Raw genomic sequence first — 8,510 nt, 5'->3', positions numbered from 1 at the left:
GGTCAAATGTACTCTAGATTTGATGGACTTGTTTTGACCCTCAAATTCTTGAGTCGGCCTTATACTCTAGAGGAAACCAGAAAACCCTCCAGCCCAGTTCAAGAATAAACTTGTGGAAAGTTACTTCTTCAAAAGCAAAAGTATCTCATATCATCTTTTCTCCATTTGCTTCTCCTTATCCTTGTTGCTGTTTACGACACAAAGAGAAATAGAACAATCAACCGGAAGCTGAAGTCGAACCTCCGATCCAGGTTGCTTGCTTGGAAGTCTTATTGCTTACCTTGTCTGTTACCTCATTCGGCAAATCTCCTAGCTCGGCAACTTGGGGGACTCCTACTATAGTGTTTGTATTGCACTTGACCAAGCCCGAAACTACAAGTAAGCTTCAAGTGAAATTGATACATTACCTTGTGCATCTTCATCGGTTAAAGATACCACCCAAAGATGCCACATCTACATATGAGACATATAAGGCAAGTGAAAATGATACCACACTTCGGTACTTAGAAGTTTCATGATTACTCAATGGCTTGGATCTTGCATGTCCCCAACCGAGGAGTTTCCCTCACTCGGGAACTTAGGGGAGCACTGTTTATACCATACTTAACCAATCCCGAAACTACTGAGCACCGATCAACATTATACGATCAAGGACCCAAAAGAGTTTCCTTCCAACCAGGAGGCTAATCACAGCGCAACACGTGTTGACATCAGAAGCCAATCATAGCGCGACATGTGTCAACATCAGAAGCCAATCACAACACGACACGTGTCAATGTCAGAATGAAACTAGAAACTCTCTTCTATAAATAGAGATCATTCTCTCACAATATTTCCTAATGTCATTTGTAATAAATCATTCACTAGTACTCACTAAAGGAAAGCTTGAACCTATGTACTTGTGTAAACCCTTCACAATTAATGAGAACTCCTTTACTCTGTAGACGTAACCAATCTGGGTGAACCACGTACATCTTGTGTTTGCTTCCTTGTCTCTATCCATTTGCATACTTATCCACACTAGTGACCGGAGCAATCTAGCGAAGGTCACAAACTTGACACTTTTTGTTGTACCAAAGTCCTCACTGATTTTGTGCATCAACACATGCTAAGGCTCAAGGTTTCGTCCTAGCAAGAGGAATTAGTTACTCATATTCATAATTGAAATCATAGAAAATATTATTAAAAATAAAAGGCATGAAAGCACCTTAAAGTAGAACATCTCTAAGAACCCTAGCCAAGTTCTTTGTCTCTGAAGTTGAATAATGATAAGCGTAGAGAAAAACTGTAGATGGCCAAAACAATATATTTGCTCAGACCTTACAAACCCTAAGACTTAGGTTTCTTATTCCAATTAGGGAACTAAAAAAAAAAAAAATCTTAGAAAATAAAACCCTAATTAACTAGGAGAATCTGCCAAGTACTTGTCCAGCCACGTTTTAGTCTCATATCTCCTCCAAATCCGGCCCAAGATAGCTTGTTTTAAAGATAAGGACGTTCTGAACACATCTCCAGAAGGCCACGAAACCATCCGAGGTCATCTTGGGCTCTAAAAACGTAATCTAAGTCCAGAAACGTCATTTTCTAGCACTGCACATTACTCCTTTATTTTATCGCCAGAAAATAACCGCTTGATGGAAAAATCCCATTTTTGTTACGATCAAGCTAAGTGACTCACGAACGTCTTCCAACTAGAATTACTCCAAAATTCGTCCATTTGACCACGTTTTTCTCTAGAGGAAGTCAAAAGTCCTATATTGAAAATACAATTCAAAGTATCAAAATTCTTCCAAAATATTAACCAAAATATACTAAAAATATGGTTAAATATATAATATAAAATTCACTTATCAGGTCTACAAACCTACGTAACTCAATCCGAAAGATCCGCATCTCGGATTTCTGATCCGTAACTTCCAAAGATCCACATTGTGCTTGTAAAACATCATACTAAAGTTTAACTACGATCCAACAGTTGGATCTCCGCCAATTGCCAATTCAAGTGGCGGACAATGTTTTATTTTACGAACTTACAAATCCAATTCGGGAAGATCCGTATGTCATATTCCCAATCCGTAAGTTTCTGGTATCCTTAAATATTACATAATATAATGTATTAAAGTTTGGTGACGATCCAACTGTCAAATCATCAACTCACATAATGTTCAAGTAGCGGTCTTTATAAAAACTATGTTCAAACGATCAGATTTTATCAATCGGACTTCACCTATGGAATTGGGGTGTTGAACTTAGCTTAGAAAGGTCAGAGGGTGACTTGGCTCACGTGCTGCCGCACACGGCGGTCGGCTGCCTCGATTCGCCGGAAAATACAACTATTTCCAAAAATTCTCAAATTTTATAGAAATGAATATCTCAAAGAGTAGAGCAAGTTTTATACATGTGTCCAAGTCCAATTTGGCCGGGAAAGGCTCCAATTCCAGTCAAACCCGCCGGAACCTTGAAATGGGTGAACTTCAATTCTCATTCCTCGGTGTTCCAACGTCTCTACCATTGGTTAGGTCTTGTTCCTGGGTCCAAGGGCAGTTGAATAAGTGTAGTTTTAGGTGGTGGAACTCGCCGGATCGGAGGAATCACTGTCAAGCACCTCTGGTGCTTCGATGGGGTTCCTCACGGTTTTGGACCTAAAAATCCTCAAATATGGGTGGAGATGGTAGAGGGAAGGTCACTGAGTGTTTTGCAAGTTTTGGATAGTAGTGGTTCAATGAAAAAAATGACGAAAATCACCGGAGTTTGATCAGTTTGGGTGTGGGGGTGCATTGCCCGACGGGAAGGTTTCTTTTTTTTCTTTTTTTTTCCTTCTCCCTTCCTATTTGGTTCTCCTTTATCTATCCTTGAAGCTGATTGGCTTCTTTCCCACAAGGTGGGAGTTCAAATAATTTATAAACTAAAATATAAATAACCACTTTCAAACGTCTGTAACTATACCGTTACAATCCGGACTCGCGAACGGTCTTCGCCTATGTGTTCGTACCAACGAGTACTACACAAATACGCCAAAAGAATAAGTCATATGTTTCTCTAGACGATGGTCAACAGAAGTCAAAATCCTTGCCTTTAGGGCATTTTCGTCAATTCCCTCGATTAAAATAAATAAAAATGTAATTTTAGGGACGGGTTGTCACATCCACACCATATTGAACTTTAGCGATCTGAACTGTTTATTTTTTAAGTTGCACCTCATAAATCATCTTTACAAAATATTAGCCAAATCAGAAATATTTAAAACATCTAATTAGATTAAAAAAAAATTAACAAATACTTCGTTATATAAGAAACAATGAAATTTTATCTTGATAATTAAATAGACAAATGGTTTTGGATTGAATTGAATTTTTGCAAGGATGATCTATGAATCGAGACTTACAAAATAGACGGTTTGGATCGTTAAAGTTCGATGTAGAGTGAACCTCACACCTAATACCCATTTAAAACAAAAAAAAGGAATCCCTTTGCATAAATGGCCTATATATATGGCTAACAATAATGTGGTTTGCCTTTGGAGAGAATCAAACCTAAGATTTCTCACTTACAAGTGAAGAGGAATACCACTAAACCATAAAACTAAGTGGCTAAAGAGTTTGTTGTTGAATCTTGACTTTTTTTTTTATTAGTTTGAAGATTTATAAAATGCTTAAATAATCTTTTGTTTATCCATCTATTGAGAATAGGTAAACGTTTAAGTAAGCAATGACGTCAAGTATTGCTCAATCGCTTGTTGCTCAAGGAACTACTAAACAAAATCTTTAATTAAGCAACCGTTCTCTGTTAATTTAATTCAGACAATAACATACCGGAAAAAAATAATGCACACAATGAATTGAAAATGTTCAAGAAAGTGTTGGTGGAAGTTGGAATTCCCCTATAGCATCACCAACGGCCTTGCCAAAAGAGATTGTTTTGGTTAATTTTAACGCAAAAGGTAGCAAAACAGAGAAAAATAAGTTTCCAACATACTAGCTATCATAGGTTTTGGAACAGTGCCTCGCCAAAATTTGAGAGAATGAGAAGAAATTAACTGGCTAGCTAAACGTTTAATATTATTATCATTTACACTGTACGAGCTCCTATTCCAATCCTTGCATTGAGTTCTCGAACATATGAGGGAGTAACGAGGTCTGATGGTAGGGCAACAAATCAACGTGGCGGAGCGATGAGATCTGAATTCTAAGATTGCACACTGGCGGATGTGATGGCAACACGGAATTCTTCAACAGAGAGATAATTTCATTTTTCTTGGTGAAGCTTATGGACTTCTATGGCAGGAAAATTGAAATAGATGGGCAGGGCACGGAGAGGAGAGAAAGGGTAAAGTGGATATGTCAAAAAAAAAATAATAATAATAAATAAATAAATAAATAAAGGGGTTAAATTGTTAATTAATACAATATTATAGTGTTTGTTAAAATAGAGAAGTTAAATTGGCTAGATATTTTAACTTTTCAACACTGTTCACTAGCTAAAAGTAACAAAAAAATTTAACATGGGTAATGCTAGAGAGATCAAATTTGAAACTAATTTTGTAAACCAAATGATGTGCTAAAAGAAAGTAGTTTGTAAAAATCATTTATCAAAGCAATATTAAATTTACCAAGAGAAATTATATTCACACATCCCAATTTACTTCTCTCGCACCTTTTTAATTTTTTATTATTTTCTACACACCACTAATATTTGATAAAAAAATATTAAAAAGGTGTGGGAGAAGTTGTCACATCCCGGCCCTAGCCCCCACCACATCCGGGCTTGACTTCACCGTAGCACAATATTGTCCGTTTTGGGTCCCGACCACGTTCTCACAGTTTTGTTTTTGGGAACTCACATGAGAACTTCCCAGTGGGTCACCCATCATGGGATTGCTCTCGCGCGAACTTGCTTAACTTCGAAGTTCCAAAGGAACCCGAAGTCAGTGAGTTCTCAAAAAGCCTTGTGTTAGGTAGAGATGAAAATATACATATAAGGCTTACAGGATCCACCCCCTGGGCAATGTGGTATGTAACAGAAGTAATTTGGGATGTGTGAATATAATCTCCCAATTACCAAATGATGTGCTAAAAGAAAAAATAGTGTATAAAAATCATTTCTCAAAGCAATATTAAAATTTCTTTGTAGCTTTTTCTTATTCCGAAATTTATAGCTTCAATCATCATGTGTTGCATATTTTTTTCTTTAATACATCTCTATATTTATACTAAAGAGTGCGATAATTTATGTTAAGTTACATAAAACTTGTCATATACAGGAGTTGAATATAAAACTTTTCATTTACAAATAAAGAGAAATACCATTATGTTATAAGTAGTACCCACCATTCCTTGTTGGAATTGCTATGCTATCAAATTAAAATTCAACATTTTGGTACTCCTATATCATCCCCTCTGTTTACAAATGTAGGCATAATAACCACCATTCCTTGCCACTTGGGTGGACCCCAAGAAATTATGTTCAGCAAGTTTTTAACGAATGCCAAAGAGTCAAGGACCATCACAGATTCTATTTATTTTGTCCAAGTGGAAAGCCACATGAAAAACATGCATTGCAATTTGCATGTAAACGCATGATCTTTTTCAAGATTTAGATTCTCTTGCTGGGATGATCCGAACCCTTGATCTGCATATATACTCCATACAAACGTCCAGGTAAATTTTGATCCAACACCGTTAACAACGAGAGATATTTTAATTCGTTTGTCATGATTTTCTTTTGACTTCATGTTATGTTTTCTCCTATTTTGAAACAGATGGAAGAGATTTTCTGTTCCATTTAATTTATTTTCTCTAAATGGGAATTACTCAACTTTCCTATATTTTATAGCACATGATGAGTAATTGAACTATTTTGATTTTCTTACTTCTCTTGCATTTAACTAACACAAAAAGAATTAAAAATGATGTGGCTCTCACATTAAAATTTGTAATTCAATACCACAAAAGTCAAGTTTTAGATTGATTCGGAGGTTAGAGGAATTGATCTCTTCTCTTACGATGAAATTACTTAAAATTATGGATTTTAGAGTATGTGCTATTCGCTAATTTATATCCTTGTTCAGTCACAAAGTGCTATTTGCTAATCTATGCGGCACCTTGACATGAATTTTAAATAGCTATTTTTAGAAGGATGTTCTAATTTATCTTTTTATTACAAATTATAGCGTTAGTCGGTTAAATTGTTAAATGTTAGGAGTGGAAAAGCAACTTTTAAATAGCTAATATTCTAATAAAGTTACCGTTTAATCATTGGTGGACATTTATTACCTCAAAAAATAAAAATAAAAATAAAAATTGGGTGGACATTTATTTATGTGTCAAATTTTATTTTGTTTTGCTTTTGGTCAATTGGATTTTATGGATACTACATGACACAATTTTTGCGTATGCACTTGCCTCATCCCTGTGAAGTGCTTTGAACCTATATTCCACACCTTTTTCAGCTTGATACGTGGATCGAAGCATGCCTTGGAGATGGTCAAAGTTTGATTGTTTTCCAAGAAATAGGAACAAACTTCCACTTTGCTGGAAATTAGAAGACTGCCAGAAATTGTTGTTAAAGGAGTGGAAACCCTTTTGGGGGCTTTGAGTGTCTGCCAACAAAATAATGACTAAATAATAAGAAGAGAAATGCTAAAAAGACTATTTCAAAGTGAGATTTTTCATGGATTATCTGATATCTCATAGTTTAACGTTAATTTTCGTGCCAACTTTATAAAACATTGTGCAAAAAACATGAAGGGTTGAGAGTCTATGAAGAGTTCCACTTTTAAGAGAATATCCTTAGTATTTCTCATAATATATAGGAAATAGGTGGCATAAGATTTACAATCTCTAACCTAGGCCTAAGTTGACAATAAAACTTGGGGAATTGTTATTAGCACTCAAAACTTTCTATAATTAGAAAGAAAAATACTTATAAGGATTGTAGAATGAGATTTTTTGAGTACTAATAACAGTTCATTAAAACTTAGGGAATTATTATTAGCACTCCAAAAATCTTCTTCTACATTTCTCACAAGTGTATTATTTTTTTTTTAATTATAGAAAATTTGGAATGCCAAATGAATTTTTTGAAATGCTAATAATAATTCCCAAAACTTATTCTATTTAGTGCTGTCTGGGAATTAGTGTGAAGAAGAAACAATACTTTTGGCCCAATCATTTCTAATGTTTTTGTTTGCTGGATAGTATCTTTCCTCTTCCTTACCTATTGATTATTTTTCTTATTAATTCTCATTGGTTATTAAAAAAAGTCGGCTAGTCATACCATATATAGTAGGTTTGGATTCTTGGACAGCTCAAGTAAAATGCCACTTCATTAATGATTTTAAAACTCCATTGTCAAGGGTTCTCAAAGAAATACATAGCCCATCATAAAGATTTAACCAATTTAATTAGATTTAGAACAATGTACTCTCATGTTCGTACATAATTCGAAACTTACTCCTCATAATTTAAATAAATTCAATGTAAAGTATTACTTGTATATAAAACACAATCACTCATATTAATATTTCGCAACCGAAATCCAATTAAAGTAACTTCCACCCATTTTGTTGGATAATCTTTCCACAAATTCTGACATGCCCTGATCCTGATGTCTGTGGGACATCGGAATGGTCACGTGCTAGCCAACATCCGAGAGTGATGAAAGCCATTTATTGAATACAAATGCTGAGAACAAGAATAAATAAGACTTATAAATATAGGAACGTGTTTAAAGCATACAACTAATTTAGAACACTAAAAGAAATAATATAAAATTGAATGAACTAAGGAGTGGGTCCTATACCAAGATGACTCGAAGATGCCGATGCGAGAGTGCCCTGACGCCGGGATTGTACGCATCGATTCTAAATCCTGAAGGGGTGCAAAACAAACATGAGTGGACCAAGTTGATATATATATATATATATATATATATAATATTAAAATAGTTATTCAACATACTAACCCCTAAAGTTTTATGAAAGGGAGACTTTGGATGTGGTCTCTAGCTATGAATATTCTTTGATTGAAATTTTGTTGGTTTTCAATTTTTGATCGAAGTCCCTGAAATTAATGTGATAATTTATTTCTATGTACGTTACTATATTTTTTAAATTAAAAATTAAAAATTATAGTTGTTTATATAAATGAGATTTTAAATAAAAAACCATAATTTGTGGGATTAAAAATATTAAAATATAAATATACTATTGTGTATGTGTGTGTGTCGCATGCTCCTCACGGGCCGGCCACACGCGGTTGGGCTGGGGTTTAGACCGGGTTTAGGCCTGGGTCTAGGTTCTCTGGGCTTGGGCCTAGGTTCACATGGCCCGAAGGCCAAAGCCTCTAAGGGTTTTGGGTTGGGTTTAAACGGGCTTAGGGCCCGAGTTCTATATACGGCCCAAATGGCCTAGGTTCACTCGACTTGGGTCACTGACCCATTCCTCACCGGGGAAGGACTCCGGAGCCTTCCGTGCTCCGGTTGTTGGCAAAACTCCCATATACCCTACGATC

Source organism: Malus domestica, chromosome 08 (genome assembly GCF_042453785.1).
Source record: "Malus domestica chromosome 08, GDT2T_hap1".
In the NCBI taxonomy this organism is placed as follows: Eukaryota; Viridiplantae; Streptophyta; class Magnoliopsida; order Rosales; family Rosaceae; genus Malus; species Malus domestica.
Note: the sequence above shows the minus strand (reverse complement) of the source record.